The 22681-nt window shown below is 38.7% G+C and overlaps 1 protein-coding gene across 4 annotated transcripts in view; it reads left to right on the top strand.

The window, feature by feature from the left end:
• APC (APC regulator of WNT signaling pathway) overlaps positions 1-22681 on the top strand; it is an 89784-nt gene that overhangs the window by 8825 nt on the left and 58278 nt on the right. The window contains exon 1 of one of the 4 annotated variants that reach the window (XM_080637798.1): positions 21572-21686. The exons of the other annotated variants lie outside the window; for them this stretch is intronic. The gene's annotated coding sequence lies outside the window, so the exon portion shown is untranslated. Of the gene's footprint in view, positions 1-21571; positions 21687-22681 lie in introns of those variants that run through there. 4 annotated transcript variants of the gene reach the window in all.

The raw sequence follows: 22681 nt of genomic DNA, 5'->3' as shown, positions 1-22681 counted from the left end.
AAGGCATATGAAGAATGTTGAGGGAAATAAATTTACCATGTTTATACCTGTTTCGTGACATTAGAATTTAGTAGTTTGGAGATTAAACTCTTCTAGCTCCTAATTCTTTTTAGAAATGTTATTTCAGATGTGGTAACAGTAGTGTTCTGAAATGTAGTGACTCTTGGAGTTAAGGTTTCACGAGGCTATGGTGTAAGAATTTGGACATATCTGTTCACGTAACTCAAGAAGTAGTCATGCTACTTGTAATCCTAATAGATGCTTTAATGGTCAAGGCTTCTTCTAATGGTGTGATATAACAACAGCTTAATATTTGAATGATGACGGAAACACTGAAACATTAAATTATCATTGATTATACGTTTCTATATTTTAAACAAATTTCTGGAGTAAAAAAATGCCTCATTTATCCTTGATTTATTTTAATAATGCAGTTAATTCCTTGCTGGCTTAAACAATCTTGAAAAGAGGATGTTGGAAAGTGCAACTCTTATTTTTAACTGCAGCGATGTTAATTGTCACTTCAGTCACAGCAGTTTCTTTGTGTATGTATAACATACTTTGGAATAGGCTAAACTGTAAAATGACATTCCTTTTGAAAATGCAGCAGAACAATTTGATCAAACAAGCTTAGAACCTTACTACATTGTATTTTGTGTGTACAGTATCTAAATAAAAATACCAAGTTCCTCAGCTGATCTTCTTGAACACAGGTTATGGTAGTGCTGTCTTTATCGATATAAATTCAGATATCACTCTTGCAAAGTACTTCCACTTTGCCTCAAGTTTAATACTGCTGCTGTCTTAGTAGTCTTGATTTGTGCCACTCAGATTAAGTATCTTTTTTTCTGTGGTTACCTCTTCTCAAAACACCATCCTGATATCAAATGTGTTTTGAAAATATAATTTAAAGAATTTTTTTTTGTTGCAAAGTGTTTTGGTACTCATGTTGGTCTTGCTTGTTGGTCACGTTGGTCTCTACTACTTGGTAAAAATTAAATGGAATTTTAGTTCAATTCTTGAATTTTCGAAGCTTAAGACCAGCAATTTCGCATACCTGCATTTGTGAACTTTTTTTGTGCAATTAAGTCCTGACATCTGGTTCCCAAAGCTTTGAAACATTGTCAGAATTCTGTTTAATGCCTTGTTAAGGGCCTAAGGAAGTGGGTGACCTTTGCACTGCTCTTGCCTGTATAGTAAAAACTACCTTTTCTGTAGCTGATCTGCTGCCTGGTTTGAACTTTTAGTATCGTGTTGCAAGCTGCTTATTTCAGTGAAAATGCTGGCTATCTTATTAGTTTGCTATTCAGTAAAAGCTTCAAATAGATACGTAGGCACTTAGTTTAATGAGAAAAGACAGCTTCTATTCTGAAAGTGAAATTTGTATTTTTATTCCCCCCCTCTCCCCCTCCCTGTTTTGTTTTGCTGGTTTTTATGATTCAGTTGCTTGAGGTGACGAAGGGGGAGATTTAGGTATTTGACATTCCACAAAGGAAACACTGTACATGCATTGAATAGTGGGATTTCTGGAGATAAATGACTGCCTTGTCTTACAAAGACTGTTTGCAGCTTCCATATTTCCTGCTCAGAAAGATCTGTATTCTTGATTTCTACTCTTCCTGAGCTGTTTCCCACAGAAATTGCGATCCAAGGGCTCATGTAAAGTTTCCTTGATTACTCTTCATTAGTCATTAAAGGCATGGGTGTGGAATGAAGTTTGGATAAAGCTGTTACTTGCAGTACACCAGGATTTAGACTAACAAATAAACAAACTGATTATGTTGGAATTTACTTACTTTTTCTTCAAAACTGTCGTCAGCAGTTCACAGTAAAAGCTTTGGTGCCAGTAACCTTGACACTATGATTGGCACCTATTGCTGCTGAGAAGATGACATCAACAGGCAATACTGAGATGTGAGAATCTGAGGCTAGCAGAATCTAATATATGACCATATTTCTTCCACATTATCACTTTATAATGGAAGCCTAAACTGATATTTTTTTATTTTTTTTTTTTTTTTAATAACACAACAAAAATTTTGTTTACAGGCATTATCTATACCAGGATTAAGCACAACTCTGAATACTTACCAATTTTTTCATATATTTCTTTGACATTTCTTGGTACCAATCTTCCTCCTCCTTTGTATTTCAGCAGAAGGAGTGTATTGGGATTTTGTTCTGTGGTATTCAAAATTTTTAACTACAAGCCTGTCATTGTATAGGACTGTAATTTTAGCCCAGTCTAATGGAGTGATGACTGAAACTTCTGTAAAATTCTTGTTTCCACAACAGCAGGAACTAAAAAACCCCACAGAGTTCCTGACATTTGCTCTAGTTTTTTTCTGTCTTTTCTATTTTGTTGTTACTTCAGTGAAAACTACAGATCTAAATAAGAAATACAAGGTCAAGGGCCTTAGCTAATGTGGTTTTTCTGCTTTGGTTTGAAATACAGCTTATTTCTTTATATGTGGTGTTTTATATGTTTGTGACTTCTTAAAAATTCTATATACTGAGTATGATCTAGGGTAAAAATGCCAGCATAGAATAATGGTACTTAATTCACATCTAAAAGTCTCCAACTATGCTTCAGAGCTAGCTCCAGAGTGGTTTAAGATCAGGACTCAGCTTGGAATCAATTAAATAGTTTTAATTTAATCAGATTTCTTTTTTAATTGCATTCAGGGTACCAGGATGTGTGGAATATGCCTACGTATCAGTTCATACATGAATGTGGTTATTATATTTTTGTCTTGGAATATCCTTGCTGGTTCAGCATTTGTACACTGTAAATCTATGTCCTTGCATTCAGAGGTTAGACTCAATCACTATTGTGTTAATGCATGCCAGTGCAATCAAGGACCCAGGATATTAGCAGAATTCTTGTTAGTCAGTATAAGACTAATGGGATATTTGAATAGGCACGGAATTAGTTCTCTGACAAAAGGTTTAGATGCTAGTTCATGTGATCGCTTGCTAATTAAATGTCTAAATGTCATTGTTAAGACCTTGAGAACTAGACTTGATTCATAAAGCTTTTTCCAAAAAAATGTTTCAAGTGCTAGAAGTTGAAAAGAATGAATTGAATTGAGAAAGAGAGCTTGTCTTCCTCTAAAACCAGTGGGTTTGTGTATTGCTTTATTTGCATGAAAAAGTGTTTGTCAGTATGTGACTGTCTTTATACTGTTCAAATCTCTCTCTTGTTTTTACTTGTGAGCAAGATGTCCAGGACTTTTTCTACAAGTGAAATGGTGTCTTGAATGCTGTGAAGGTCTGAAGAGTCCATTTGACAGTCTGATATGCATGAAACTAGTTGTAATGACAAAGCGGGGTTGTATTTCACTGTTTTATATTTTAGAAATCTAAGGTGGTTTGAATGTTTTAACTTGTACAGAAAATAATGGGAAAACACCTACCTTCAACATACCAGGGTTACATAGCTAAGTTTTACATTTGCTCTCTGCAAATATATTAATTTTTGACTTTAAAGTCAACGGCTTTGAATATAGGCAGCATAGGAATGTATGAATTTGTTACTTAGTGTTTATTGCTTAAAAATTTTCTGACTTGTGACTTGTAAGTGATGGAGTTCACTACAAAGCCAAGTAATTGTTCATATGGGCAGTTTGCTACCTAGTTTGCTGTTTGAAGGAGAATTGTTTATTTTAATCAATTCATGTTCTTTGAAGTTCATTGCACCAGCATTTCTAACTATGGATAGATAGTGCTTTTCATAATTCTTGCCTCTGTCCTGCATTTCCCAAGTTGTTATGCAGTTACATTACAGGAGTCTCTAGGAGCCCTGTAAGCATCAGAATTGCGTTGTGTTGGGCAAACCTCGAATCTGTAAAATTACACTGCTCATAGCCTGCAGTGTAGAACGTACCAGGCATTTGAACTGGCAAATAAAGTTTTCATGAGGCTCACTATTAGCACGTACCAGCATTTTACTCTTTGGAAAAGGGAAGGTAATGAACAGTAGATAAACGAACATCAGGAAAGTATCAGCCAGGTGTAGACTAGAAAGCCCCTGCTCTTGTAGCTCACTTGTTTTCAGTGAAATCGTGCTATACAGCCTTTCATGTGAGTGCTTGGACTTGGTGGAGTGGCTGTGCTGCATCACATGACTGAAGTATAGGTGTACCCCTCCATGTGATGGGTGCACTTGACTTCCAGCCAAGTTGCTCATCCAGATGACTGTAGTCACATACGTGTTTGATCACATGATGAATGAGTGCTGTGATGTGAATGTCACATGAAGTTTCGAAGTGGTAAGCTATGCCTAGTAACAAGATGGGGGGAAAAGGTCAGGGAAAGTGGAAAAAGTAAAAAGTGAGGCTGGTGAACAATTCATTCATCTTAAGTAAGAAAATTTCAGTTACTAACAGTTGTATTTCTGGAGAAGGACTTTGGTTTTCTGTTCATGTCACAATGATATGTGACCTATTATTTCTTCCTTGTCAGAAGAAGTAATGCCTAATGTGAAGATTTCTTGTCTTTCTCTTGTCACCTGGGATAATTAGCTTGCAAAAATAACCCCTTTGGTGTTGTAAGAAATGCTTAAAATTCTTCGAATCTCAACATACCTTGATTTGCAGGCATTAAATTTGCCTTCAAGACTCCTTTATTTGGAATTCTTGTTTGTGTAGAAACAATGTCTTGCGTTTGCCAGAGTTTGCTTGGGATCACTCAGTGCCAGGCAAACTTTATTCTAGAAAGGGATTCAGTACTGGATTAAAAATATAAACAGTTACAAATGGGTAATGCATCAATAAAATGCAAATCCATGCAGAGGAGGAAGATCTGTGTCAAATACGGTTTTCTCTAAATCTCAGATAGTTAGGGCTGGTGGTCTAGCTGTCTTGCTCTGGGGATCTTTGAAAACACATCTTTTAAGACTGAAGTATTGGGGTTATGCATTAGGAGGAAAAGGAGAAAAGTGTTCTCTAGAACATTTAGCAATGAACAGTTTTTCTAAATATGGTTGTGATTATTTAAAATTTTGAATTGTACCTCTAGCCTGAGTATTGCAAGAGAGTTGCAATGCTATACACTTCAATCATGCAATTGTATCGTATCGTTCTAAGATTTAATGCATGCAACGTAAGTATTCTAATTGTCTAAGTAGGTGGTGGCTCTGGATCCAAGTTGGGAAGGGAAGCTGGCACTTAAACTATGCACTCTGATTTAGATTGAGGAATTTAAAAACACTCCGGGCTTCTATGTTTTTGACACACTTAAGGGCTTTTTTCTGTTCTGTTACTCCACTGATGCTTTATTCGTGGCATGGGACTTGGACTGCTGGAATGGAAGGGCACTTGCCCTTTAGGGAAGGACAGGCTGGGATTTCACCCTCTGTCAATGAGCACCTGGAGTGCACAGAGTTCTGCCTGGAGATGGATGAGAAGCCCACTGAGAGCCTGGGGGTCAGGATTAAAGGGAGGACAAGGGACATTACAGTGTGGGTCTGCTACAGGCCACCTGACCAAGAAGACCTTTATAGACAGATAGGTGTGGCCTTGTGTTCACAAGCCTTGGTCCTTATGGGGGACTTCAACCACCCCAGTATCTGTTGGAGGGACAACACAGCAGGGCATAAGCAATTCAGGAGGTTCCTGGTATGCATTGATAATTTCCTTCCACAAGTGACAGAGGAATGTATCACACAGCACTGTTGCTACAGCTGTAGAGCTTGGTACTGGAAGGAGCTTGCCTAGAGATGCAACAGATATTTCAATTTTGCATTCCTTTTCTACTGAGTCAGTAGGTCAGTTTCAAAAAGTATTCATGCTGCATGAATACTAAACAGGGCAGCTTGTACTTGAATTTTTGTTCCTTACTGATTATTCAGCAAGCTGAACCTTCATTATTAGGAGAAAATATCCTAAGAGATTATAGACTTCACAGTTTTTTCTAAAAACAATCCCCACCCCAATGGAAGCAGAAAGTTTTCTCAACCTCACTAGTGTTACTGAAAGTAAGATTGAAGATGCCGTTCATTCAGAAACACAAAAGAAAAACATAACTCCCAGCACCCATACCACCACCATCATGAAACCCTGTACTTTGAGGCTGTGGATTTTTAACTTTCAGTAAATCCACGGGGGGGGGGAGAAAATTTCAGTATGCCACCAATGCCTGGAGGCTTGTGTAAAAGCAAATTCCCTTAAGGACTGAGACACAGGTCAGCCAAGGAAGCATTTTTATTGAGTATAAATAAGCTGAAGAGAGCAATAATGTTTCCAGAACAAAAGCTGACTCAAAAATCTGACATGAATCATTATTCTTGGTGATGAATATGGCTGTGACAAGGAAAACTACATGCTAATAAAATGTCTGGAGGGTGTTCACTACCTGGGATTACAGTCCCTTCTGCAGGAGTGGTGCTTCCCACAGCAGTTTATCTCTGCATACACAGAGAAGTTCTGTATTGGTCCTTAGGAAAGAGCTGGAGGACTTTCTTTCCTAACCTTAACAGGAAATCAGCTCAATCTCAGTAGTGTGAATGAGGCCTGATTAAAATCGTTACAACACATCATGAGCATACACACATTGTGAGGAATTAAAATATTGCAGGAGTAAATGAATTGTGAACTTTCATGCATTTAAAGTCTGGAATAGGTCCCAGCATTATTCAGTATGACCCTTACATTAGAAGCTGCAGAACACTAAAACTAAGGATTTATTAAAGAAATATCTTGTCTCACCAGGTGGGCTCAGTTCCTATTAAACTTTTTTGATTTGATTAACCATTCCAGGAAATCCAGTTACAGTTTGTGTAATTTCCAGGTGATGGATTTCTTTAAACTTGTGACACTTGGAGATTTTTTCAATATACAGTCATAAAAAACAGCCGAGTTTTTGCTGAATCATCCAAGTTGTACTGCTTAAACCATACAACATAAATCTTCCTTAACAAATTGAGATGTTTGTTGTGGTCCTTCTCAGAACTTCTTAGTAATTACTGTGGTATACTGAAATTAGGAATTTTTTTATATTTTTAAGGAAGATGTATGCATCCTTAGATTCCTTGTCAACACTTTTTCTTGTAAAGGACAGGTTTTTTCATCGATTTGATACAGGTGTCATGCTCTATCTAAGAGCCTCCCAGGCCCAGGCCTTCATTTAAGTGCTTAAAAGATCAGAATTATGGTGAGAGAACTCACAGCCACAGCTTAGCAAGGTCTTTGTGTTTATAGAGCTTGTCACAGCTCTTCTTAATGCAGTAAGCTTTAAGAAACTTGCCTGTAGCTGGAACTTTTCTTTTTTTCTTAGACTTGGAGAATAGTGATGATTAACATACCATTTTGAAAAACGTCTTTCTGACATGATTCCACAAAAATTGATCTTCCCTCTTTTTCAGTATCTTGAGCAAAAAAACTTGGTGATGATCTCTAGCTATATAGATTTTCTTTTGCACTGATTTATTACTGAAATGTAAGAATGCTTACAAGAAATCAGTTCTTGGATTAAGAAGAGCTGGTTCAAACCAAACAAAATGGAAGACTAAAAAGATTGTGAAGAAAAAGGTGAATATTTCACTGAAGTGATAGAGCTTCCATTTGTCAGGGTGGTGTGGAATTCTGGGATGCTCCTGTCTTAGCTATAAAGTGCTTATAACCATGTAGCGTCATTTTTTTAGCAGTGACCTCTGTCAACCACAGTGTAACAACAGACTGAATCTGATCATCCATTTATCATGTACAAAGGTTGATACTGCTGCTTCTTACGGCTCATGCTAAATATTAAGAAGCAAAATAATACTTTGTCTTGTAATTCAGGCCACTGTACATATTTCAGGTATGCACTCAGTTTCTTCTACTGGATCTGACCCTTGATCAGTCTGTAAGCAGCTGTTAGATGTGGAGCCCTGGGTAGAAAGGTACATCAGAGCTGAAAGCTGTGTGACAGCTAATGACAAAGTATTCTAAAGCTAAGTGCTTTGATTATCAGAGATAGGTTTAGTGGAGACCAGGCAAATCCAGAGCCTGGCTCTCTCCAAGGCACATTGAAAAACATCAAATTCTTGATCTTTCTCTAAACATTGAATATTTATCTACTCTATGACCAAGATGGGGAAAGAGGAGAAATGTGTATAAATCAATAAAGTCCTATAAGAAAAGCTTTTCCTCTAAAAAATAATTCCCCAAGAATCCCTTAGGTATGCTAGACAAGGCTTCTATATGGAAGATATAGTAAAGGATTATAGTATAGGATTATAATAGTAAGGGATTTAACAAGCAGTCGATAGCTCTTCTGTACATCTCTGTATGATCTGTAAAATAATTAAATAGCATGTATTTCTCTGCTTTTCTCATTTAACTTATTTTACATGACTTTCCAGTAGTTAATTTACCCTTGCAAAAGACAGGTGTTTTCATTGCATGTGGAAAAACCTTTTCAAGTTCAGGAACTTGTAGCGTAGCCTTGACTGGGAGGTGAAGGGGGAATAAAAGAGAAGAAAAAATAAATAGAATTTTAGTATGTAAGTATAATAGAAAATCTCAAAAGAAAAACTTTATTTTTGGTTCTCTATTCTCCATACAGAAATTTCCTACTTATTTTTGTAGGATTATTGTCAGAAGACTTGTGTGCATGTGTTCTGGATGATGCATTAGGAAGAGTGACACAGTTCTTTCCTCCATTCTTTCTGTATCTGCATGAGAAAAGATGGTCCTTTAGTGTCTTGATCTGCAGGAACCCTCTTTGTGATGTTCTTTCTAATGCTCAGAGTTGAAGGTCATCTGTATGGGGAAATAATATCAACATGTCTAAAAGAATCCTGATAGATAACGTAGGAACGCAGCTTTTCATGGTCAAAGCACTGATATTAGTGCTGACGGGAGCAAGTTATGAGTATTCCCAATGTGTGTATGTATAAACTATTGCTGATCCTGGTTGCATGGCTAGGACAAGGCTCGAGAGGGAACAAAACACTGTTGTGATAGTGAGAGAGGTGAAAGCAACTTCATGATTTCCAAAGAAATGAGAAGCAGAGACCATGTTCAGTTTCACTGATTTTTAAATTAATGTGAAATGCAGGAGACAATCTTTGGTTATAGCAGCTGCTAAAATATTATCAAATCCTTTGGTAGAATGAAATTTGTATCTGTGTAAAATAGGATTTTTAAAATTTTTTTTTTTCTTTTTTTTTTTTAGTTTATTTTGTTAATCAAATCTGTTTACACCACCTTTCTAAACTATGTAAGTCACTGTGTAAAACTTGTATTAGTAAGTAAAATTGTGAAGGCAAGATCCCTTAATTTGGCAACACTACATTTCATATTTACAAGTAATACCAACCATAGCAGCTGGCAAAAGAGAGAGAATTCAACTATTTGTTCAATCCACTCACTACCTAGAGTCTTTGAGGTAGGTAGCACATGCAATCACTAATAAGGAAATATCAATCACTTTAAATATATTAAATAGTGAAAAGCTACTAGGGAGAAGGGTAGTGCTGCAGAGGGTAAGGGTTGTGAAAGCAAAGAGAGCTGCCCCATGTATGAGCTGGTTTATCTATATCTGAAACCAGAAAACCTTGCATTTTCAGTTGTAATAGACTTGATTTTATGAAGCAGATAGGTATTTGGGGGAATGTAATTTATGTTTTTAAAAATGTGGATCTTTATCTGCTCAGAGGTTCTATTTAGCCCTACTTTGTGTGTGTGGGGAGCATGGTTACAACAATTTTATTTGGTCTCAAACTGGAGTTTTATGAATGCAGTAAAAAGTTGGGCAATATTTAGAATATTTGATGTAATCCATGCACTATGAAAAGATTTCTGGAGCCAAATTCGTATTTGGCTGTTTGAGAATGCTGTGCTGGGTAGACTGCAGGCATCTTGTCCAAAATAGTAAAAGTAATTCTATTTTGAATACTGAAGCTGAGCTGATACTTTTTTCAATACTAAAATTTTGTGTCCCTGGGATTTGATAGGTAACAGGCAGAGATTTCATTCCTTTTAATAGATTTTAAAGGTTGCGGGTTTTTTAATGTAATAAGGAGTAGATATTACTAGATCTGTCCTGGTAATGGTAGTTTTCAAATAACAAAAAAGACATCTTGTTTCTTCTGCCAGGCAGAAAATAACTAACCAAAAATAAACTTAGTCTAAACAAGACTTTTCTTTGAACAGTTCTTTTCTGTATCTTATTTTTTCTAGTGAGCCTGGCCTTTATTTGAAATTGTATCAGATCTTTTACCAGAATTCAGTACTGCACATAGAAATTGGTTTTGAAAGAAAGTAAGAGTATGTGTTGTAGTGCCATTGACCTGTTTGGCTATATATGAATGTTTTAACACCACTGGAAGATAGAGTATGAGAAGGATAATCTTACTACTAAAACACGCTGCATAGTAAATTGAATTTCACTTAATACTGGATTTTGCTTCAGAGGCAAGTGCATGTGCCACAGACACAAAACATAAGCTACCATTTTTCTGAGAGTTTTAATAGAATGGGCATTACTATGAGCAAGGAAGGAAACTCTTTATGCTTCCCAGCCAGCTATCATCTTGTCAAAATGTCTTAGAGAATCTGTGCTGCTGCTTATGCTGTGCTTGTTCTGCGGATAAATACTGGACTTCAGGCCATAGAGCAGTGAATGTAATGTCACTCATCAGCACTGAATTTACTGACTTACACAGCTTGTGACTACCAGGCTCAGAAAGGACTAACCAGTACCAGGACTAACAAGAATCTTCTCAGAATAAGAATTTACTACGGTTAGTTTTTCAGAGTTGCAGAAAATGCAGTATGATGTGCTTAAACAAATGAAATACATTGTGTAGCCATCAATCTTTGATATTCCCATTTTGGATTCTAGAAAATTAACTACACTTCTCAAGCTTAATTTTTCACTTAGAAGTATGCAGTTTAGCTTTTAAATTATATAGGATTTCAATTTCTCTGGCATTTTCTTTGGCATCAGTTCTCTGGTATTGTCTTTGCGTATGAAAATACTTGAGTATACACTTACGCTAATATAAATAATCTTAGGATGGAGAGCTGGACAGTAATAACTGGAAGCATTTTGGTTTGCTTTTCTGAGGGGAGGAATGGTGGTGTACATAAGTAAGATGGCTTTAGATCTAAATACTGCTTAGTTTCTAATCTTCAAATCTGTGCAGTAGTTCAGTAATGTGGTAATCTGTTACAGCTGAGGGAGTGGGAAGCCTGTCTCTGAAATGGAGTGGATCACAAACCAAAGGCATGTCAACTATTGCTGTAATTAATAGAAGCTTTGTAGCAAAAAATCATATAGCCTGAAACACCCTTTAATACTGGCCCCCTTAAGCTGTTGTGGTAAGACAGTTCAAGTTAAAATTAAGTGATACGCCCACTATAGTTTGTCATGCTGATGAAGTCAAAGAGGACTTTGTGTGATACTATGCTGAAGGTAGCAGATGACATAATGTTACACATCTCCTTAATCATGAAGACATTTGATGAAAGGTGATCTGGTAAAGAGCATTATTTCTGAGTGGAGTATTACTTCTATGGCTGGAAAACAGAGCCACAAGAAAACAGCTGAAATTAAGGTAGTAGTAATATTTAAATACCTGTGGTGCAATTTATTGCATGTGTACACGGGCCTGTAGTGCCTTTGTCTGGTCCCAACCATGAGGTATCACGAGCCTGCTTGTTCCATACCAATCAAAGAAACTGTGATAGGAAGAATGAAATTTCCACTGGTATGTAAGAATGTATGTTTTTAACGAGCTATCTATTCATGTGTTCACTTGTATAAGCATGTAACTCCATAATTTATGTGAAGTGCCACACGGAAAGGTGTTCATTTGCTTTAGCTGAGAAACTTGTGTTTCTTCATATGCCTTCTGTCAAGCACTGTTTAGATGGACTACACTGCCTACAGGCTTATTATTGAATTATTATTGAATGCTTCTAGAGGATTAAAATGACTTAATATTGTGCTGTTTCTACCAAGCTGCCTTTCATATTAGAGCTGGATTTTTTAAGCAACATCCCCATAGTACCTGTTGTCTATGTAGCCTTTTTTTAAAGTGAAAATACAGACTTCAAACTCAGACAGCTGAACTGTGGCTTAATTTCTGCTGTCTTCATAGTCATAATGTGCTTCTGTGGGGTTTTAAATCATATTCATGCATACTTTCTTATATCCTTATCCTTGGAGAGAGATTAATTCTGGAAGGCAATTTTAAAACAGTTTCATGAATTGATTTGCTTGTTCATCTGTCTTTTGGATTTTCTTTCCAACCCATCGCTAAGCTGATACTTAGAGTTTTAATTTGGTATAGCAACAGATCGAATGTAGAATCATAGAATCAACTCTATTGGAAAAGACCTTTAAGACCATCAAGGCCAATCATTATCACAGCACTGCCAAGTCCACCAGTAAACCGTGTCACTGAGGACCTTTTTATAGTTTTTGAACACTTCCAGGAACAGTGATTCCACCACTTCCCTGGGCAGCCTGTTCCAATGCCTGATCACCCTCTTGGTGAAGAAATTTGTATGCGTTTAAGCTAAACTAACAAGTAGTAGTGACTATACCTGAAAAGCACATGGAAACAGTATTTTTTACTGAATGGTAAATTAATCCTAGATGCCTTTGAAGGAAATGCTTAGACTTGCCTTTTTTAGTAAGCAGTGTCTCCATGTATTTATTTAACATTTAGATGAACTGTATTAGCTTCAATTTTAGTATGTGCAGTACCTAGTTTAATTATTATATAACAGCAGAGTATTTTCCTTTATATTAATGCGTAAGATTGTGGTCTTAGATGGTATGTAGTCCTTGTGTCCTTTTATTGAAAGGAGGATGAATGATGATCATCACAATTAAGCTGCCGCAGATGGTCCTGAGACAGTTTTTACGGCGTGTGCAAGGTCTGTTGCAGCACTGGGGGTGCTTCTGCCTCCAGAAGAAAGTCCTTGCCTGCTTCCTCGGCGGTTCAAAACTGACCCAGCGAGCGGCGCATACGCCCGTGCGCGTTAACACAGCTCTGCTTTGCATGTTACGTTACGTGTGCAGCCGGTAGTGGCCGGTGTCGGAGAGCTGGGGCCTGCAGCGTTGCTGCGGACGGAGGACGACCCAGTTTCGGGGCCGAGGCCGGCCGGAGCTCCCGGCATGGCGCGCCCGGCGGCGTGGGGCGGGGGCGCAGCTGTTCACCGCGATGGATGAAGGGCGGGAGGGGGAGGGGAGAGGAAGGGGGCGGGCACATCCTCCGGGGCGTGCCCCCTTATTGGTTGTGCCGCCGCGCTAGGCTCACGTGACCATCGGGGCAGCATTGGCCGCGGCGCTGGCGCAGCCGGTGGGCGCGGGTGGGGCCGGGCTCGAGCGGCGGGATGGAGGCGCCGCGGTCATGGGGTGAGTGCGGCGGGGGCCCGGGAGGTGCGGATCGTCTCTGACAGGAAGGCGGCGGTCCCGCCGGGGGGGAGGGGAGAAAAAAAGTGGCTTTTGAGGCTTAAGAAGAAAAAGAAGGGGCTGCGGGCGCTGCGGGGAGGAGAAACCCTCGGCCGGGCAGGGCGGGAAGCCGCTGCGGGGGGGACCGAGCCTCGGCCCGCGAGAGACACAAAGCGGGCGCGGAGCCCTGTGGCGGCCGTGAGCTCCACGGCCGGGAGGAGCAGAGGGAAGGTGGACGGGCGAGTAGCCCTTGCCTGGCATGCAGAGGTGTCCCTTGGTGCGCGGTGAGGCGCTGCCCGCCGTGGCAGCAGCCCGGCTTTGTTAGTGACTGAGGCGGCAGTTCAGCCGGTGCCGCAGCGCGTCTGCTCGCCGGGGAGGGAGAGTCACCGGCCGCGGGAGGCCGGCGGTGGCGAGCGGGCCCGGGGAGCAGCCGTCCGGGGGGGAGCGCTGCGCCTTCGGTACGCCTTGGGGTCTGCCGATTCTTACACGTTCATTTAACATCACAAAGAGATGCTGGGGTCCGCGACTTAACCTGAATGATGTGGGAAATCTTAATAAATTATGTATGAAGCAGTGGGTTCTTTCTCGTCCTTTGTCAGATACTCAGCTTTTACTCTGGTAATTAGGTCGCTGCTAGCAGAACGCGCCTTGCTTGTGCAGAAGTGTGTGGTGATCTCTGGAAGACTCATGCTGCCAAATTGTTTCATCCTATTCGTTGTTTGGATCCGGTTTTAAAATTATTCTCGTTTACGCATACAGAGGACCCTGGCCATCAGGTGTAAGGAGCATTTTTCATTTGATAGGATTTTCTTCAAGGTATCAGTTGAAACCTGGTTTTGACCTGATTTGGATAGTCATATACTGAAAGATGGCTTTTAAAGACGTAGCAAGAAACATACACCTTCTTAGTTTGCATAGAAGTCTTTTGGGTAAATTACTATACACACACGGGTAATACAGTAGGAGATACACGTAAACATACATATTGAAAGTAGTTTCCTGGAACCAAACTCTTCTGTCTTTTGAAGCCAACTCGAAGTAACTCATACTTTTTTTCTCATATTTTTTTCTCTTTCTTGGTCTTAAATAAAGTGACGCACAAAAATGGTTTGATGAAGGCAGGTCTAACTTAGTGAGTTTAAATTTCTGCTTTATAGTAAACATTCTCTTAAAATATTTATATGCCAATATTTTTAATGATATATATAGATGTATAGATATATTTATATAGATACATGTATAGATTTTCTGTCAGTAAGAGAGGCTTTGGATAATGTTACATTTTAAAACATCAGTTAAGAACTTACTATGTAGAGTAATTGGTTTCAAAGTGTAAATTGGTGACACTTAATTGTTTCTCCTGTAAAGTTTTGAAGGTTCATTACAGTTGCTTAAGTATTAGAAGATACAATAGATGCAGGGGTGCCTTCAGCACTTTTTTAATGAAAGGAAAGAGAGTGACAAAAGTACAGTAGTGATTAGGATGATTATTGTGGTGATGCTTCTTCCTGTTCCTTTAAGTCTTAAAAAGAAACAGTATTGTTTTGTTTAACAAGCAGTTCCTCTAAGAAGCTGTAGTCATGCTCTAAAACATGGTAGCTTGGATAAAACATCACTTTTTAAATGTAATACTTTGTTTATGAGTGCAGACTTTCTTAAACATCATCCCTCAAATGCTACTTGCCAAAACATTTGTACAATACAGTTGGCTATAACAAATGTTCTCATGCATGGTGTCATAGTACCCTATTAGTGTATCATCAGTGTGGAATAATACAGGAGTAAGTTGGAAATGTATATGCTTAAATTGGTTCCTTTGGTCTCTAAATTCTTATGTTGTATTTCAATATGTGTCTTAATTCAAGTGATAAAATGTTTATGCTGATGAAACATGATCAATAATTTTTTGATCAATGTAATGAAATACTGGTTTAAATCTGCATATTTTACTAGTGATATGCTGGGACAATAAGGTATTGTCAATGAAGACCAAGTTTCTGTTGGTGGTTTTTCAAGATTTGTGCAGGACCTGTGTGAACAGATGTCAGTACACTTCCTGCAACACAAATGATCTTCTGTTCCCTACAAGTGTTGAAAGGATCCCTGAAGATGACCCTGATAGGTCACCTAATGTGGGAAATATTTCTGTATTACAAATTTTTTTTTTTTTTAAGATGATTCATCTCATGTTAATGGTTTGGGGGTTAATTTGTGTTTTCAGGTAAAATTGGAAAATAAAGACATATATTGGAATTTTTAATATCTTAAACTTTGTAGAATTGAATCCTTAAAAGATTGAGAAATATAAAAGTAAACAGGAGCAAGTCATATGCAGTGAGGCATGCACAATTAGCCATGAATAGCAGAGATGGTCATCATGAAAAGTGAGTGTTCAGGGTTGTGAATTGTCCTTGGTCCAATATAGGTTATGATTCAAATGATGTCTGGACTGCTTTGTGTTCAATACAGTATTTAAATGCAAATCATGTTTTCTGTTTTCATAGTCATGTTCTGAATGCAGCATGACTAACAAGCTAAGGAACTCCCCAACCCAGAGTTATAAAGGAAGAAGTGAGAATTTTCTGGGCAGTGTAATAAAAGCTGAACTTTGATTGTTCATAGCCTGAAATGTGTGACTTCTTGATTTCCCTCTTTTTGGTTTGGTGGTTTGTTTTTTTGTGTTTTTTGTTTTCGTTTTTGTTTTTGTTTTTACTAATAAGATAATTCTTCAGTAACATTCTAAATGTGGGGTCATGTCTGTTTCTTACGCACACACTTGCAGTGAAGAACACAGATGATGAGTTCAGACCGTCATCTTCTCTTTGCTTCTCCTGGTCTTTTAAGGAGTGAGAACATGGGTTATTTATTAATTTATCAGCCAAGTTATGTTTTGGTTAGGAAGAACAGATGATGGTTGATTCTGCTTCTGCTGATGGTTGGTGAGTACAGGCCAAGTATTGAACTTAAGGAAATATCCCAAAATACAACAATGGATTGAAAGCTCTTGCCAAGATATGAATTTATTTATGGAAGAACAAACCAAAAAAACCTCTCTACTTCCCACTCGAAAGGATTTAAGAAGGACAGGTATAGTAACATTTAAGTGTTCTAGTCTGCTGTCCAGAAAGATAACTTTGTGTAGAAGTGGATAGAAAAACTAAGAAAATCCTCTTGATGAAGCTGAAGTTTAGAGAAAATTGTGGGGTTTCCTTTTAAAGGGGCTAACCCTTTCACACATTGTAGTAGGATAACCAATAATAGTAATGGCTTTGAAAAGCTCAGGAATTCAGAGGGTACCTAATCTAGAGATTAGTTGGTATAATTTGCTGTCAATTTTTTTTCAATGTAATCTTTTTCAAATTTATTAAAAGGAGTAGACTTGCATAACTTGCAATTCAGTTTCTGCTATCAAAGGCCTTGTTGCTAAAACAAGCTGAGGAAGATGGCTGTGTTCTATCCTCTCCAGTCTCTCTGATGACCAGAGCATGCAAACGCAGAATGAATGAGAAAACAGACAGAAGGTACGAGACACTCATGGGCAATTCTCATTCTGCACAGAGTATTTTCTTAATTCTCTTTAACCCCACCCAAAGCCTTACGGCTTTCATATTCCTCTTTACATTTGTGTGCCCAGATAGGTCAGATAAGGAAAACCCAAACCAAATAGCCTGTCTTCCAGCTGCTACTGACAGAAGTTACGAGGTTTGTTCTTAAATGTGGGTAGGAATAGGAGATTAAATATGGCAACAAAAGCCATTCTAATAAAGAATAGGCTTGTCACCGGAAATAATGTAGTTCAGTGTGATCACAGAATCATAGAATAGTTTGAGTTGGAAGGGACCTTAACATCATCTAGTTCCAACCCCCCTGCTGGAGAAGGCAGAAATACAGTTTTTCTGTTCTGTCTGGAAGGAATCAAGGTAATGGGCTTTTACAGTCTGAGGTTGATGGGGATATTTTTCAGGGAGTAGGAGAGTTTTAAACAATGCCTGTGAAGTATAAACATTTTTTAATCAGCAGGCCTGGAAAGCTTGCACCAAACTGAGATGGGTAAGACAGTCCTGGCCTGCTGATGATAATTTTTTGTACGTTCTTAAACACAGCACTTGCTGGTATTTTGCCTCAGTTGAAAAAGGAGGCAAGCAGAAGGATATTTACATATAAACCATTTAACCTGAAGACAAGCTTCAAACAAAATAATAGAAAAATTAATGCAGGATCCAGTCAACGGAGAAATTGAATTAATGTAAATTGGCATGGTTTGACATGTTCAAAATAGGAATAGCCAAACCCCCTCTCACTTTATTCTCTTTAGTGTATTGATAAAGGTATCTATATGAAAATGATCCATTTAAGGCTGAAGTTAGGAAGTGGGGTTGGCTTACGTTAGAATGGCTATGCTGTATTTTTTGCCTCTCTTTGTCAGCCTTGCACCTCTTTTGGAAATAGCCGTATAACAGCTGATGAAGCATTGTGATTAGTGGCCCAGCATAGTAAATTAAACCGACACCTATTTCAGTTTACCTTGGTGATCAGGCATTGATCTGCAGTGGTTATGCAGCTGCCACTTCAGCAGCCGAGCTCTTCTCTCTTCCCTGATGGAAACCTTGTGGGAGGTGGGTAGGGCAGGCAGCCAGGGGCAGGCAGCAGTGCAGCCCTCCCAGCATTAGCACTATCCTCTGCCATGTCAGAACTCCTAGACCTACCTAGCACTTACAAATCTGATGACAACTCTTGCCCCCAAGTTCAGTGATACGCCCTTGAAAACACAGTTCCCCATTATCACATGGGAATGAATGGTAAAAATTGTCAGAATAGTCAAGAATAAGACACTGGGCTCAGCACTGAAGAACTGGGTAAAATTTGTGGATGTAGAAAGAATTGATGGTCCTTTCTGACCTTACTAAATTATAATCTAGATACTCATGGATTTTACGTGCAGTGATTACAAGTTAAGAAGATAAACTACATTGTGAGAACAACTTCAGTTACAGAGCAGAGGAGCACATCTGTTTGTTGGTGGTCGTAGCAGAATGCTAAATTCCTTTTGCTTATTAGAGACTCAAACATCTGATTTCCTACTCTCAATAAAGTTCATCCAAAATCAATTACATGAACAGGAGTTTTGGTTGATGTTGGTGGTTTTTGGATTGGGTCTTATTGAAGAAAGGAATTTGCCTCTTTTTCACTTAATTTGATGTCTGAAGTAGCCACATAACTTAGTTGATAATACAGAAATTCACCCTCAGTAAGTTATTGTGGGTGACATAATAATGGCTCCATTCAAGATTTCTATAACTGAAACAAATAGGCTGTTGTTATCTAAAAATGTTACCTATCTTTCCAAGCATACACTGCCAGGTTTCTGTCTGTGTTCTTGAAAAAAAAACCAGTGTGGTAGGGTTCTAATTACTCTTAGCCTCTGTTCTCAGAAGACTTAAGACTGGTCTGTTCTACAGAGTTGCTTTGTAAAAATAGGATGCTCAGGTAACAGTGATAGCCTTTGTGGATGAAAAAAAAAAAAAAAAGAAGTAGTGATGTGAGTCTGAAATATTTTCATAAGGAGATTTAAGTAATCACTAATTGCTGGGTTTCTTAAGCAGCACTTCATGCTGAGTATATATGCTTATCCATTTCAAAGAAAAGCTCCCATCAATAAAAAATTGTAAGTTTTTATTGTAGGTTTTTTTTCTTGTCTCTTTGGATTTGAGACTAAAAAGAATGTGTCTAAATTCGAGATTTCTGGGCAGTTGATACTGGTATCATAACTTAGAAAAGGCATATCTAAATCTTAACAGTATGTTTGCATAAATTTAGACTTATAGTTCATTTTGATTTTAGTGTGTAAGAGTCATACCGAGCTTTAAATTCTTTTTTGATGTGTATATTCATGTCAAGTGCTGATTCAGTGAAGCGTGAATTTTCTTATCATCATTTCACCTTACTTTGATAGGAGATGGAGAAGAAACCTCTTAATCATGAGAATGTGGGTAATGATGAGAAAGTAGGAGACGTAGATTTTATGTGATTCTTACAATAAGGGAATTAAATTTCAAAATTTCTGTATTCCAAGAGGGTTATTTCTTGGAGTGTATCTAGAGGGGGGTGTATCCCCATTACTCCCTTTGAATGATGACCACTCTGCAAAGAAGAAAATCAGAGTGCAAAAGGGAGCTTGACGGAAGCATAATAGTGAACTCTGCAAAAGTGGATTGTGTGGCACATCTCATGCATTTTCCCTTGGGCTGAGTGAAATGTGAAACTGGTACTGGAGGCCAGAGTTATTCCTCTTCTCTTCCCCTCCACACCTTCATATGACCCCCACTGCAATGGTTTTGTACAGTGGTTTTGTATTCTTGCTTCAGCTGATTTCGACCCCCGCAATCTTTAATATGTTTGTGCAGTGGTACAGCTTCAGGCTAGTGGGCCACATGCAAACTATTCCTTGTTTTCCGTTAGGCTGGTTACTAGTTACTTCTGCTCTGCCTGAGGTGGTATGTGGCTGCGAACCCCGCCCGTCTGGCTGAGAGGGTCCAGAATTTGACTTTTTTCCCCAAGGCAAATATTTTGACCACTGAGAAATTACAAGAGGGGGATGCAACAATATGGTCAATTTCTATTGATGACACCAAGTCTGTGTTTAAAATTTCCTGAAGTGTTTTTGGTGGTGGTTTTTTTTTTTAGTCAGATAATTTGGAGCTTAAATTCAAGGCTCTGGTTTTGGGACTGGAACTCTTGATACCATGTATCTAGTCTGAGGATATTAGCAAAAACCTGTTTCTAGAAGAGAGACAAATTTTAACTTTGAGGGTGTTCCTTCAATATAAAAGGAACAGCTTGTGTGTAATGGAGCCTTTTGATTTCACTGTATAAACCAAGTGCCTGAGAGGTATCATATTGTTTTGCATCAGAAAGCCTAAGTTGCTTTGTGGTCATGCATTATCTGTGTCTGTTTCTCACATTTTAAAGTTAAATAATGGTATCTTTTGTGAAATGGTTTGGAGTTTCTTTATTTCAGGAAAAAAAAATACATCTTGGAGAGATGAAAATAAGCACCGTATTCTTCCATATTGAACTTTAGGAATACAGGATTGGATTTCTGAACCACTAAGTCTAGTTCCTTTCTGTGCAGTGAGCTAGGCAAGGATGTTGAATGCTCCATCCCAGGTGACATTCAAGGCCAGGTTGGACAGAGCCTTGAGTGACATGGTTTAGTGTGAGGTGTCCCTGCCCATGGCAGGGGGTTTGGAACTAGATGATCTTAAGGTCCTTTCCAACCCTGACTATTCTATGATTCTGTGATTTGCAACTTCTAATGAATGCTGGCCAGCCTGTGTTGATAAATGAACATTCTATACCAATTTGTTCTGTGTCAGTATTATGTTTTAACTTAAATATTTTTTTCTCTCTTGAGTGTAATAACGAAGTGTAGCTGTGTCTTTCCAGCCTTTGTTGTGCTGAGGCAGCAAAGGCTTGCTCATCAAGCCTGTTCCCATATGACAGACCCTCTGTCCTCTGATCACTTAGTGTCTTTCTCTGCAGCCACTTAAATTTTTGTCAAAGGACTTGATAACTCCAGGTATTGTGTTTGCTTTCCATGCACCAGTGTCGTGTTGGCAGTGCCTGGGTACCTTGTGGGCTGGCTGCTGAGAAGCTCTGGTTGCTTCTCCCCCTACTTCCATGATGGAATTCCTACATGAGTGACCTTATATTGTTATGCTGTTTAATTACACCTTGTTAATACCGCAGCATTTCTCAGTTGATCAAATTCTATGTGTACTACATCTAGGCTTCTGACCTTGTGAAGCCTTGGATTTATGGGAGAAAGTTTCGATGCCACTTCTTGTGCCCAGGCCAATAATGCAACAATTTAAAGTACCTGTTGCAGAGTGATTTTGGAGGAACTTTGGTAACAACCTGCCTTCAGCCCAACTACTGGGCTTTCAGCACTGCCCAGTGTCGTCATGTCCTTGAGTTACTCCTCACCCATGTACAGTTTCTCTGCTTGTCTCTATTACTGTTATTTTATTACATGATTTTATGTGTGGCACTGTATCCAATGATTTGATGCGGTTGGGGTAGGCAAGATCAATTATTTCTGAAAAGCAGTTCACTGTTTTCCTCAAATACATGGTAATCCTTTCTTTACAGGCAGGAAAAAGAAGAATTATGTTGGAGGGCCAGGGAGGGGTGTATACATCTTTGTGTCCCCAAGAAGTCCCAGACACCTCAGCCAGTGATGTAGAAGGCATCTTGAACGCATGTGCCTGGGTGGCTCACAGTATATTGCTAATGTGAGAATAGCTGCCTCCAGTCCAGTTTTCAGTGTGGATGTGCTGACTGCAAACACACTTTTCCCAAACCTCACCATGCTCTCAAAACACGGGATGAGTTTTTCTTGTGCTTTTTTCACTCTCTGCTCCCTGGGGGTTCTCTTTAACATTCTTGCTGTATCCTGAGGTGTGAATGTGAATGCCCTGGTGGAAAGAAGCTGCCAGACATTGCTGTGATTCATGTTGGTGAGGGAGTCTTTCCGCAAACAGCTCAGCATCCAGTAGAGCTGTGGTCCGGTAGTGTGGCTTCAGCCGGAGGCCGTGCTGCCAGGTGGGAGTTTCTGCCTGTGGTGGGTGCTTATTGCCCTCTGGGCATCTATTTAACAAAAAGATGATGTTTTGGATGACCCAGCTTATGGTAATCAACTAAGTCAATTTTTTTTTACCTGAAAACCCGCAAGGTAAAGCTTGACATTTGAATAAATCAGAAAGTAACAGCAGAATGCTGGTGGTGATGTCCTGTTTTCATGTTATGAAAATAAAAGACGCAAAAAGAAGTGTAAGAACCTAGATCAGGAGGGGCAGAAGACAAAACAAACCTATTCAAAAACTGGATCTGTAGTCATTTAACATAAGTACATTTAAGCTTATTTTGCATTTGAAATATCAGAGTTGTGCAGTTGCTTTCTACTGTAGGTCCTCCATTCAGTTTTTTCTATTTTCTTTGTGTGTGCATGCATCTTAATGTGGCTAATTATTTTGAATTCCCAGGTTTTGGGTGAGAATTCCTTAGTATGGACAGAAAATGGAAAAACTTGATTTCTTTTATCATTACCTGCCATTTCATGAATTAATAATAATGAATTCAAATGATGAGAGAAAAAGATACTCTAGTTAGGATCAAAATGCATGTCGAATACAAGGCGCGTAGCAGCTTCTGTAAATTAGATGTAAATGAATAACTGTGTAATATACTTTACTCAAACCTAACACATTCAATATTATGATATTAATTT

This window comes from Psittacula echo (genome assembly GCF_963264785.1).
Source record: "Psittacula echo genome assembly, chromosome: Z".
NCBI lineage: Eukaryota > Metazoa > Chordata > Aves > Psittaciformes > Psittacidae > Psittacula > Psittacula echo.
Note: the sequence above shows the minus strand (reverse complement) of the source record. Positions and strands in the feature narration are given on the sequence as shown.